This window comes from Saccopteryx bilineata, chromosome X (assembly GCF_036850765.1).
Source record: "Saccopteryx bilineata isolate mSacBil1 chromosome X, mSacBil1_pri_phased_curated, whole genome shotgun sequence".
Taxonomy (NCBI): Eukaryota; Metazoa; Chordata; class Mammalia; order Chiroptera; family Emballonuridae; genus Saccopteryx; species Saccopteryx bilineata.
In genome coordinates, this window is record NC_089502.1 from 146641694 (window position 1) to 146655305 (window position 13612).

Genomic DNA, 13612 nt, shown 5'->3' on the forward strand with positions numbered 1-13612 from the left:
TTGCCCACAAATCACTCCCCGAGAGCTAGTGGCTTCCTGTGACACGTCCGGTGGGCAGAGAGGGTTTGAGACGCGTCCACAGGAAACACGGCCAGTCCCTCTTCAGCATCACCGTTTCCTCTGCCATCTTCCTGCCCGATGGACAGAAGCTGGACCTCACCACGCTCTGCGGCCACAGCCACCAGACCGGAACCCAGGGCTCGGAATCGCCGGACCTTCCCTTCGAGAGCCGTCCCCTGCTCACCCGGGGGTCCCCGACTCAACCACGTCGTGTCACCACCACCCCCCGTCCCCGGTCGGGCGTCTCGTCAACAACAGACGGCTACTTCTTGCGGCGTGTGGAGGGTGGACGTCCAAAGTCGAGGGGCCGGCAGATTCGGTGTCTAGGGAGGACCCCCGTCCTGGGTCATGGCGGCCGGCCGTGTGTCCTTTAGTGCATCCTTGCCGGGTGGGACCGGCCAGGGTGTCCCCTGTTGTCCTCTGTGTAAGGGCACCCACACCTTACTGGGCATTCCCGCCTCATGACCTGACCCCCCGTGGAACGCCTTACCTCCCGATGTACATTAGGCCCTGGCTGGTTGGCTCAGTGGATAAAGTGTCGACCTTATGTGCGGATGTCCCGGGTTCGATTCCCGGCCAGAGCACACAGGAGAAGCACCCATCTGCTTCTCCACCCTTCCCCCTCTCCTTCCTCTCTGTCTCTCTCTTCCCCTCCCACAGCCAGTGGCTCGACTGGTTCTAGCATCAGCCTCAGGCTATGAGAATAGCTTGGTTGGTCCAAGCATTGGCCCCAGATGGGCAGAGCATCGCCCCCTAGTGGGCTTGCCGAGTGTTGGGGGGGTCTCGATTTATGAATTTTTAGGGGGACAGAGGGAGACACACACGGCTTCAGTCCATAACAGGAAGATTCAGTGAGGGGTCTGAATGACCCTCGTCTACTCGGACCAAGATTACGGTGCCTGGTCAACCTTTGGTGCCCACGGGGAGCAAACTCCTAAGAAAGGGAAAGCGGAATTAGTTTTGCGAGCACAGGGGACCCTCGGGGCTGCTGCGTCCTGGGCTGTTTCCAACCCCACCCAGGGGATCTCAAGCTTGGGGTGCTTGGGGGGGTCAGCCCACGTGGGTCCTGTAACTTCCCGCCGTGGCTAAGTGCTTTTATCCGCTTGGCGCAGGGGTCGGGAAGCTTTCTGGCTGAGAGAGCCAGGAACGCCACATATTTTAAAACGTCATTCCGTGAGAGCCATACAACGACCCGTGGACGTGACACATTAACCAATAAAAATCTGGTGTTGTCCCGGAGGACAGCTGTGATGGGCTCCCGCCGCCCGCAACCATGAACATGAGCGGTAGGAAGTGAATGGATTGTAACCCATGAGAATGTTTTATGTCCTTAACGTTATTATTATTTTTTTTATTAAAGATTTGTCTGCGAGCCAGAGGCAGCCATCAAAAGAACCTCCCTGCTCTGCTGACCCAACCCAAATGGCCAGACTGCAGAACCGTGAGCCAACTCACTGCTGATAGTGCCTGTTTGTATTTTTTTTTCTCTTTCATTCATTTTATGAAGGTAAGGAAAAGGGGGGACAAAATCTAGCCAGACATCACTCAGGACAGAGACCATGAACAGCCACCAGAACATTTCAGAGGACAATTCTGGAAAAAAGAAGGTAAAAAACAGTCCTGTTTGTGTCTTGAATTGTTTATTAGTTCCAATCGTACTATTAAAAATGTACTTTAGGCCCTGGCTGGTTGGCTCAGTGGATAAAGTGTCGACCTTATGTGCAGATGTCCCGGGTTCAATTCCCGGCCAGAGCACACAAGAGAAGCACCCATCTGCTTCTCCACCCCTCCCCCTCTCCTTCCTCTCTGTCTCTCTCTTCCCCTCTCACAGCCAGTGGTTCGATTGGTTCTAGCATCAGCCTCAGGCTCTGAGAATAGTTTGGTTGGTCCAAGCATTGGCCCCAGGTAGGCAGAGCATCGCCCCCTAGTGGGCTTGCCGAGTGGATCCTGGTTGGACCACATGCGGGAGTCTGTCTCTCTATCTCCCCTCCTCTCGCTAAAAAACAAAATTTACTTTCCATAACTGTATTTTCTGTTGACATATGACGCTTTTTTTTAATTAAACAAATTAATTACTATTTATTTACGTTGAATATTATTTTGTATTAGTTTCAGACGTGCAACAGAGTGGCCAAAGAATCACATGCTTAACAAAGCGGTGTCCACCCCCCGCTGAGAGCTCTAGTGTCCACCTGGCCCCACCCGTACCGATGACCATACGACTGACTCCATTCTCCGTTGCTGGACGGACTCTATTCTCCGTTGCTGGGACATCGCGTGACTGACCTCCGACTGCCCACCTGTGCTTCTCGATTGGCATTTTTATTAAGACACCAAGTTGTGGAGTCGTCCCTGCCCCCCCCCCCCCCACCGAGAGAGAGAGCAGGCAGACAGCGTCGCACGAATCTAAGCAGGTCAGACGTCATGTGTGTCCCGCCCGGACCCCCACGGGTGACCTACCTGGGAAATGTACAGCGTCCTCCACCTTGTCCTAAGGCACCTTGGGACTGGGACTCGAGGTCAAGCCCTTACGGACTCCGCCGTGCCTTCGGGTTTGACAGAAGGGGAAGCGTCCGAGAATCCCAGTCCAACCGGCTGGAGGTCAAGGTCAAGCAGATTGGTCTGTGGTTTCTGCCCCGGATTGGACTTGAATTCCCCTAGCTGGCCACGTGGGAGCCAAAAAACTTCTGACGTCACCCCGCACGGGGAGGTGGGCGCCCCCGAGCCACAGTTCCGGGAATTCTTCCACGACTTCGGATCACGTTGGGGTTGCTTTCTCTCACAAACAGCGTCCCAACCTCACGATGGGTGTAAAAAAAAAAAACACCAGCGGCCTCCAGCTGGTCCCAACAGACCAGCACCCAATACCCAGCTGCTTGGAATATCAGCCCAATGTCCTCCTGAGATGCTCAAACCCTTTAAGACTCTTTTATTACTATGTTTCCTTTTAACTGAATTCACTGGGATGACCCTGACCCCTTGACCTTCCTCCACCTCCCTCTCTCTCCCCACCAGCATTTTTTTTTCTCTTTCCTTTCCCTAATTTACTTTTTTGGTCAGTCCTTCCACCCCCACCCCCACCCCGCCCCCAACTGTCCCTCCCAACACCCGTCTCTGCTCAGAGTCCGTCTCTCTTTTGCTCGTTAGTTACATTGTTGCGTTCACGGGCTTCCAGTTACACGTGAGACAACTCATGGGACTGGCCGTCGTCCCCTGCCAGGCTCAGTGCCCGGTCAGCGTGGAGGGCGTTGAACCACACAGCACCTACCTACGATGTGTGTCACGCTCTCTCCGGGCCCTGGGGAAGATTATTCAGTTTCCTATTGTCAAAATAAGGAAACGTTTAATTCCGGGAGAAGCGCTTTGGGGAAGAAAGACCTCCCCTTCCGGGGTCAGGGACCAACACCTGGACATTCCACTGCTGCGTTCTCTCTGCCGGTAATTCAGTAATTGGCTATTCTGTCCCTGTGTCTGAGTGAGTGTGTGTGTGTGTGTGTGTGTGTGTGTGTATCTGTGTTTACACACCCTTAACTTTTTAACAGCCTCACCAAGGACTCCAGTAAATGATCAGCCCTGACTTCAAAGACCAGGACCCGGCGTGATAAAAGTGCCCGCCCCACAGAGAATCTTGTTAAGTCCACCCCCCAGGGTGGACACGGGGCACACTCTGAGCTCGTAAACATTGAACTTCAAGATTCCAAAGAGAATTTAGATCTGCAGTCAACCAGAAAGAGTTACCAATGGTGACCGTTGATGGATTCTTTTTGCTTTTTAAGTTTTGAGATACTGTATCTTATGCTCCATAAGACGCACCCCCACGCCCCCACCCCAAAAAAAAGTGCAGGGAGAAATGCCCGAGCATTTTATAAAGCAAAAAAGATGGTATTTTATTAAATATTTTAACACACCATTTGGTTCAGAATATTTTTTTTTCTTATTTTCCTCCTTAAAACCCTAGGTGCGTCTTATGGTTGGGTGCGTATTGCAGAATGAAAAATATGATAATTAGAGAGTCACAGAAAATACAAGACCAGTCAAAGTTCTACGGGGCTCGGGTCCCAAAACCTCTGCACACAGAGTCCCTTCCCGGGAACACTTAACCATCATTGTTGCAAGACGATATCAAAATCAGGATGGTGGCCCTGAGACAAACCTATTTTGACACTGTAGACTTCATCTCAAATAAAGCTTCTACTGATTCAATCAATTTTATTTCAACAAAATTCCCCTCACCCTGATGCTGACCCTAACCCCTAAGCTCTAAACTTGCCCCAGACCTAGACCCTAACTCTAATATAACCCTAACCCTAAAACAATCCCGAACCCTAATAACAACCCTAAACCTAAGCCAACCATAACTCCACCACAAACCCAAAACCTTACCCTAAACCCTAAGCTCTAACCCTAACCAAGACCCGGAAGCTAACCATAAGGTAATTCTAAACCACACCAAAACACCTAAGCTCTAACCTTGACCAAGAATCGAACCCTAACCCTAACCCTAACCCTAACCCTAACCCTAACCCCTAACCCCTAACCCCTAACCCCTAACCCTAACCCCTAACCCCTAACCCCTAACCCTAACCCCTAACCCTAACCCTAACCCTAACCCTAACCCCTAACCCTAACCCTAACCCCTAACCCCTAACCCTAACCCCTAACCCCTAACCCTAACCCCTAACCCCTAACCCTAACCCTAACCTACATGCACAGTGTTGCAGAGGGTTTATCACTTATCGGGCCACCAGGAAATGTGGATGGAAACCCAGCCCTCAGCTAAGTTCTGGGGGAAACCCCATCAAAGACCTCACAGGTCCGCAGCCCGGGGCCTTCTGCCCGTCATTCCTCAGAATCCTCTCGGGGGGTTTGTGCTAAAGGTCTCCACCCGCAAGGGCTGGGCATTCCTGAGTGGGGAGCGGGGCTCGCCTGAGTCTGAACCCCTTCTGGCTGGTGACATTAGCACCAGGGTCACCCAATAAGAGGGACAGGGGGTGGGGGGTGGGGGAGGAATGAGACCATACCACAGGCCCACGACGGGTCCCTCAGAAACCATCCCACATCTGGGAGTGAACGAGAAAAGGCTTTGGGAAGAGAAGGGACCCACCCCAGTGGGCAGGGAGGGTGTGATTCCATCTGTCCCCTTTCTGGGCCTGGACACCACGCAGAGGAGGCCTAGCAGAGATCCCTGGGTGTGTGTGTGTATGTGTGTAGGAGTCAGAGACCACCCAGGACGGGACACCTTCCAGTCTCTCCCAAGGGTGGCCTTCCGGAGGGGCCGTGAGACGAACTGGTACTCTGGGGGTGTGGCCCGTACCAGCCGGGGCAGCTGCAGGCCTTTCGGAGAACTCGCAGGGGGACCTGTGACTCATCAGAACCCCCTAAGGGCTCATCCTGAGCCCACAGGGCCCCCTCTCTGCAGGCCAGACCTCAGCATGTCAGCACCTGCTTTAGACACCCCCCCTCTGCATGGCGGGGAGCTGTGGTGTGTGCGTGAGCACGTGTGTGTGCGTGTGCACGTGTGTGTGCATGAGCACGTGTGTGTGCATGTGCGTGTGGGGCGGGTCACCCCCCCACCGCTCCAGACAAACCCCTCTTGCTTCCAAACTCAGGAAAGCCACCCATGTACCCCCCCCCCCCGCTCCGCTCCCCACCCCCCAGGGCGGAAGAGATGAATCAGAGGGTGGACCCCGCCCGCATGCTCCGCAGCCCCGCCCTTCCCAGTTTCGATTCTCACTTCCTTTTCTCGAATCGTAAAATCAGTCAGTGATTGGGGGGGGAGGGTGGCCGGGGGAGGGGGAGACGCTCCCAGCTCTCAACATGTGTTTTGGTTTTTGGTTTGTTTGTTTTTTCTGCACACACGGTGTTCAATTATAATGCCTTGATGGGTAGGGAAGGCTGAAAGGTGGCCCCCTCTGCTCTGGGGCAGGGGGCTTGGCTTGTGGGCTTCACCCCCCTCTGCGGAGGAGGGTACAAAGCACCCCAGGATGCTGCTCCCTGCTGTCTGCCTCCCCCTATGGCCACCCTAGCTCTCTACACACTGGTGGTCACTACCCCCTGCAGCCTGTTGCTGGGCGATGACCTTCTGGGGGGGGGGCGCTGCGTGGGCGGGCACAGCTGCCTAACTACTTGCCGGGAACAATGAGCTGCCGCCCTTGCAGGCTTCTAGAAACAAACAGAACAAAAAAAAAAAAATACATAAAAAAATGAAGAACTGAAAGTTTTATTTAGCTCAGGTAGCAATAGTTTGTTTTTTGCACAATCATTATCTGTAAGGCCGGGAGCCGCCATCGTGGCCATTCACATGCAGGTTTGCATTGGATTCGGACAGAGGGCAATGAAACAATGGAGCCAAGAGCTGGTGGGCCATCATCTTTAATCCTAGCTCGCACCCGTTGGGGAGAAATACACACAGTGGGAAAACACTTCCCTTTCCATTCAGGGCTCCCAAAGCCACTGACTTATCCGAGTTTCTTAGAATCAAAGGTTTCTAACCTCACCAGCCTTATTCACCTCTGTTCCCCATCTCCTTCCTTCTCTCTGCACAAATTCTGCACAAACTGGCTTGTCACTCAGCACTCCACCATCTTGGCTGCTTCTCTTCTCCTCCACGTGGCCTTTTTCTGCTCTCTCCTCTAATGCTAATCTCAGGAACCGAGAGAGAGCAAGATCCTGGTCTGCCCCACTTTATAGTGTAGAAATCAAAAAGATTCTACAAAAGATTCTATTAAAGAATCCCATATACAAACAAGGAAGTCTGTGATACAAAGTCACTGATCTGAGGCATAAGGGGATTCCTCATGAGAGTGCACCACCCCACATCATGCAATCAGTCAAGGGTGTGGGGAAAAGCTTAGTCTTAAAACTAACCCTCTCAGGCTATAAGGACCCTGCCTGCTTACAGCCTGTCCCCCACACCCAATGCAAACTATAAGCGAGCAAACATGTATCGTATTTTACAAACTTATTTGACCCACAGTATCATTCATTTCTTTCATTAGATTTTATCGAGGTGACACTGGTTAGTTACAATGTCAGGCATGCAATTCTATAACACATCATCTGTATAATGTGCTGTGTGTTCACCACCCAAGTTACATCTCCCCTTGTTGTTATTTTTTTTTAATGTTCATCTTATTGATTTTAGAGAGAGAAGAAAGGAGAGAGAAAAGAGACAGGAATATCTGCTCCTGTAGGTGCCCTGACGGGGATCGAACCGGCCACCTCTGTGCTTTGGGATGACACTGTAACCAGCTGAGCCACCGGCCACAGCTGGAAAATAAAGGCTATCTTTTAACCCAGGGGTCGGGAAGCTTTTGGGCTGAGAGAGCCATGAATGCCACAGATTTTAAAATGTAATTCCGTGAGAGCCATACAACGACCCGTGGACGTGATGCATTATCCGATAAAAATCTGGTATTGTCGGCCCTGGCCGGTTGGCTCAGTGGTAGAGCGTCAGCCTGGCGTGCAGAAGTCCCGGGTTCGATTCCCGGCCAGGGCACACAGGAGAGGCGCCCATCTGCTTCTCCATCCCTCCCCCTCTCCTTCCTCTCTGTCTCTCTCTTCCCCTCCCGCAGCCAAGGCTCCATTGGAGCAAAGATGGCCCGGGCACTGGGGATGGCTCCTTGGCCTCTGCCCCAGGCGCTAGAGTGGCTCTGGTCGCGACAGAGCGACTCCCCGGAGGGGCAGAGCATCGCCCCCTGGTAGGCAGAGTGCCGCCCCCTGGTGGGCGTGCCAGGTGGATCCCGGTCGGGCACATGCGAGAGTCTGTCTGACTGTCTCTCCCCGTTTCCAGCTTCAGAAAAATACAAAAAAAAAAAAAAAAAAAAAAAATCTGGTGTTGTCCCGGAGGACAGCTGGGATTGGCTCCAGCCACCCGCAACCATGAACATGAGCGGTAGGAAATGAATGGATTGTAATCCATGAGAATGTTTTCTATTTTTAACGTTATTATTTTCTTTATTAGAGATTTGTCTGCGAGCCAGAGGCAGCCATCCAAAGAGCCACATCTGGCTCGCAAGCCATAGGTTCCCGACCCCTGTTTTAACACAAACTAGGAAGATGGGCTAGAATTTGCACACCAATATCGCACCACGCTTTTATTGAAAAAGATCTTCACTACCTTATTGAATAAACACCGTCGGATCTGAAAAAGGGGGGGGGGAAATAAAGCGAAACAGGACAACAAAAATGCCAAGTAAACTACCTTGCACTCTGTCTGTGACCACAAGTCACAGTACAAAAACAACAGAACAAAAGGAAACTATAAAAATGAGACCTGGGATTGAATGACAGATGACAAAAAAAAAAAAAAAGATAAGAAAACTGTACTACGGAAAAAATTAACACAGCAAAGAGCCAGGTCTTTGAAAAGATTCCTGCAAAGGACAAACCCCTTCCTGACTAGATGCAGGGAGGGAAAAAAAAAATACAAAAGACCCAAATAAACAAAATTCAAAACAAACAAGAGAGGAGAAATCTCCACAGATGCTTCAGGCAGCCTTTGTGAAGAACTCTGAGCCCCACAGGCAGACAGAACCCGACCCGTTTTCAGGATGAAATAAAAATTCCCTCAGAAAGCAATTCCGTTTTCTACGTGTTTTCATCGGTGCTTCAACTCCGGCTGAACCGGGTCCGTCCCCTGCGGGATGGTTCCCAGGTCGGCTTTGGATGTAGGGTCTGGAAATGTTCTTGGTGACTGTCCCTCTCGGGTGAAATAGCCCATTCGTGCCTCCCAGAAACTGACGGAAGAATAAAACACAGACATATATAATTTTATATATATATATATATATATATAGAGAGAGAGAGAGAGAGCGAGAGAGAGAGAGAGAGAGAGAAACTCTACTGGAAAGTTCTCTCCGTTTCTATCACAAGTTTCGACACCTGAACACATGTTTATTTGGCGCATGTGTGCCTCTCTATTTGTATCACTTAATGGATACATACTGATGTAGCAAATTAACTAAAACAAAGTTAATTCACGTTAGTCTTATGTGTGAAGCGACAGTGTACCCACGGCTACTGATAAAGTTCATCGACGCCACTGTCATTTTTACGAATTTCAACAGGGAAGAAATGCTACAGAAGCATGTAGAAACTTCTTGAAAAGTGTTTGGTGAAGGAATAATACCGACGTATCACTTGTTTTTTGTCCTCACAAAATTTTTTGAAGGGCAAAAAATTCCAAAAATGAAGAAGATATCAAACAAGCACTGGTTCAGTTTTTCGCATCCAAAGAGAAAACATTTTTCAAAAATGGGATCTACAAATTGTCCTCACGCTGGCAAGAAATCATGAATAATAATGGCAATTATATTATTCAATCAAGCTTATTGACGGTAAGAAAAATTTGTATTTTGTTTTATTCCAAAAAGGGACAGAACTTTCCGGTAGACCCCTTTTATATATATATATATATATATATATATATATATATATATATATATATATCACATTTATATCTATCTATATATCTATCTACATGTCCACGCAAGGGTGGTTGAAAAGGCTGGGTCCCCCAAGCGCTGTACTCATAAGTGGACATTTCTACGCATCATAATCTGTCCCTTTACTACGCTAAGGCGCACAGGGCACAAAATTCCACCATTTCAGGTGTTCTGTTTGGAGACGTGGAGCACATTCAGCATGCTGTGCAACGTCTATCAGCTCCCAAAATATTCTCGTCTCCCTAGAATGGAGACCCGACCCCCTGAGGACTCAGTCCTCCCTCCCCCCGGCCCCCTGACCACCACAAACCCCCTTTCTGTCTCTGCGGACTTCCGCATTCTGCACGGGTTTTACGTGAATGAATCACACGCTGGGTGTGGCTTGGTGTGGGTCTGGATCCTTTCCCCTGAACATTGTGTGGTCAAGCTCCGCCCACATTGTAAACTGAGTCCGAGCCTCCCTCCTGTTCATGGCTGCGTACTATTCTGCTGTGTGCACACACGGGCCCCGTGCTGTTTCTCTGTTCACACGTCAAAGAGATTTTGCCCTGGCTGCTTGGCTCAGTGGATGGGAGCATCGTCCGGATACTCAGAGGTTTCCGGTTCGATCCCCGGTCAAGACACATAAAAGAACAACTCACCCTGGCCGGTTGGCTCAGTGGTAGAGCGTCGGCCTGGCGTGCAGAAGTCCTGGGTTCGATTCCCGGCCAGGGCACACAGGAGAAGCTCCCATCTGCTTCTCCACCCCTCCCCCTCTCCTTCCTCTCTGTCTCTCTCTTCCCCTCCCGCAGCCAAGGCTCCATTGGAGCAGAGTTGGCCTGGGCACTGAGGATGGCTCTATGGCCTCAGCCTCAGGCGCTAGAGTGGCTCTGGTTGCAACAGAGCGACGCCCCAGATGGGCAGAGCATCGCCCCCTGGTGGGCGTGCCGGGTGGATCCCAGTCGGGCGCATGCGGGAGTCTGTCTGACTGCCTCCCCGTTTCCAACTTCAGAAAAATACAAAAAAAAAAAAAAAAAAAGGAAAGAAAACTCGATGTTTCTCTCTCTCTCTCTGTCTCTCTCTCTCTCTCTGGAATCAATAGCCCACCTTCTGGCTATTCTGGATAGCGTTTCTCTGAACATGCATGTGCGAGTTTTTGTTTGAAAACCCTTTCCAATCCCTTCGGGGCTGTATTCCTAGGCGAGGAATTTCTGGATCTCGGAGTCACGGTTTCTGTGAACCGCTCTGAGGACTCACCCTTTCCCTCGGTGGCTTCACCATTTTTCTGTCCCACCGGCCATGAGGGAGGGGCGGGATTTCTCTACCTCCCCATTAACAATTCTTACATTCCTTCCTTTTTAAAAAAACAAACAACAACAACAAAAAAAACCCCCAGAAAAACAAAGAAAATCAAAGTCTAACTACCCTACTGACGCACTGGAGTCTTAAAAGTTCCGCTCAACTGTGGTTCTGCGTCTCTGAGGGTGAGGAAGACAAAAATCTAAGTTTTTATTGCTGTTTCTTTGGGGTTTTTTTTACTAATTTTTTTAAATTTTATTTATTCACTTTAGAGAGGAGAGAGAGAGGGAAAGAGAGAGAGACAAAGAGAGAGGGAGAGAGAGACACAGGGGGGAGGAGCTGGAAGCATCAACTCCCATATGTGCCTTGACCAGGCAAGCCCAGGGTTTCGAACCGGCGACCTCAGCATTTCCAGGTCGACGCTTTATCCGCTGCGCCACCGCAGGTCAGGCGTTCTTTGGGTTATTACATGAGGAGCGAACGCATTCCGCGGCGCACCGACGGCCAAGCTGCTTTTTTCTTGCTCCTGTCATATTTTGGGGGGTAACCCCGAAACCCAGACCACGAGGTGGAAACTTGGAGATTGTCGGACTGGGTGGTCAGCAACTCACGCCGCATTCTCACGCCTCCACGGTGAGGTGGTTTCTGCCTCCTCCTCCTCCGGGGAGGGGGGGACGACTCTTCCAGCGTTGGGGTCCCACTGGGCTCATTCTGGCCCCTGTCACCTCTGGGGGGGGTGACACGCCCCCCCACACGCCCACATCCCGGAAAACCTGAACAGTCTGGGTCTGTGTCCTTTTCTTTCTCCATTCGTGGTGCAGGGACCCTTGGGGACTGAAAGGGGAAATGAACAGGTAGGTAACTTCAGAGCAGGGGTTACTTGGAGTGTGGTCACCACAACAGGAGACACTGGCCTGAGGTCGCTGGAATGCAAGTAGGCAGCATTCTTGGAAAGAACGCCTTCAAGGAACCAGATGTCCTTTTGTGATTGATAAGTTCTGGGACTCTGAGTCCCCTCGTGTCCTTGATCGTGAGGGAAACAGTAGCCGTGCAGGGTTGCGGATGGTACGTATGGGGGGGGGGAAGCCTTCTGTCACGTTCTAGCTTTATCTGCTGAGCTGTGGCTTTGGGAGCTCAATAAATACACAGAGGCGCAGTTTCTCGGGGGCCTATCCCGCCTAAGAGTTTCAGCCCTCTGTTCGTACTACATTCATCTGATGTGTCTTTCGATTCCGGGCGAGTCCGAACCGTAAATTCAGCTACTGTCAAATAAAGACATCCTTGCAAGAAGAATGTTCCAAACTTTCCCAAGAACCATCAGACAACGATTATCAATTCTCTGGAGATGAAACCTGCTGACAGGATGGTGGATTTCACCAGGTTTACAGGCTACTGATTTCCAAGTCTAACACAGAGCTGGAGAAAGTGTTGTAGAAGCACAGAAAGTTAAAATAAAATGCCAGACTTCATTGTTCATACTGAGATTAGTCCTTTTTTTTTTTTTTTTTTTCTTGAATATATAACTCATCAACACTTCTGTGACATCCTGGAAAAGTTGATATAGCCAATTTTCCTATTTCTTTCTTGCTTTAATGGGGATGAAAATTTTGGAGTTTCTTAATTGGCAAGATTTTTTTTTTGCTAATGTAACTGTATTAACCGTTAGTTTTCAATGCTGTTCTCTTAGGTCCCAGCCAGCTGTCCTCATGTTACAAACACTTTCAGTGATAAGATGAGCTTTGTTGTATTGAAATCTCTTCCTATCCAATAAGTGTTCATCACCAAAATATCCTGAATAAGTCATTCCCTAAGATTATATAAACACAACTATATTTATGATAGTAGCTTATAGTTTGTTTGATTTCAATGTCTTAAAGAGTGAAGCTTTTACTGCTCTAGAGTGGCAATAGTTTATTTTGTTTGATATCCATAAGACTAACTCCTATGTGACATAAAAAAACATCCTGGCTATTCTTTATATTTGATATTGTTTAGAAAAAATTTAACTTTTTATTTAAATTGTATAAGACACGTATATGCCCCCAGTCTGAACATTATTCATTATATTGTATTTCCAAAATTGTCTCACTTCTCTTTTATCTTGTTTCCATACTTTGTCACTTTACATATTCAGCTTGTTTCCACTCGGGCAGGGAAAAGGGCTCCTGAGTCCCCCCCCCCCTCAAACCTCCAGGGTCCCCATGTCATTGGCTGCAGCTCAGCTCAGCGCCCCCCACGGGCCACTCCAAAAAGTCAGCTGGCCATCAAGCCAAAAGCCTTTCTTCTGGAAACACCGCAGACCCAGAACCCCCACCCCTGAATGGGGACACGTCTCTGGCTGCCCCGTGAGTGAGGAGCATCCACAGACGGACTCAGAGTCCACTGCTGGGAGCTTTCGTGGGAGTTGCCACCTCCCACATTCCTGCTGCCCCCGTCCTCCTGTTCCAACGAGCCGCCCGGACACAGGGACCCTTGTTCAGCATTCGCCAAGTGGGCACCCACTGAAGTCAGGACAGTGTTTGCCAAAGTCGCTCAAATTCTTGCAGACACATTCCCTGCATCCCACCGGGCGCACGCCGGCCTCTCCTCTCTCCCAGCGCCCCCCCCCCCCCCCCCCCGGCTGGGTTGTGGTCCAAGTGCCGACGTCACAACTTCCTGGGCGTTTCCGAAGTGGACCCTGGGGGGTCTGGGTGGGACCCCCAGTGTGGATCAGAGGGGGTTCCCGGGGACCGAGGGCCCGGCTGAGTTGGTGGCCACAGGAGGAAGAGGCAGCGATGTCTCGAGAAGGGGGTGGAAGGGAGTCAGTTCTGCGTGGCGGAAGCAACATG

The 13612-nt window shown here is 50.4% G+C and overlaps 1 long non-coding RNA gene across 4 annotated transcripts; it reads right to left on the bottom strand.

Moving 5' to 3' along the window:
* Positions 1 to 1428: 1428 nt before the first annotated feature.
* On the bottom strand, positions 1429 to 3929 carry LOC136316736 (uncharacterized). Of its 4 annotated transcripts, none has more exons than XR_010727802.1 (4): positions 3329 to 3929; positions 2521 to 2655; positions 2269 to 2365; positions 1429 to 1653 (listed from the first exon to the last, which is right to left on the bottom strand). It is a non-coding gene; the product is annotated as an uncharacterized lncRNA (long non-coding RNA). The 4 variants fall into 4 exon arrangements; XR_010727800.1 differs by having other exon boundaries at positions 2521 to 2838; XR_010727801.1 differs by having other exon boundaries at positions 2269 to 2360; positions 2521 to 2858.
* Between the last annotated feature and the right edge of the window lie 9683 nt (positions 3930 to 13612).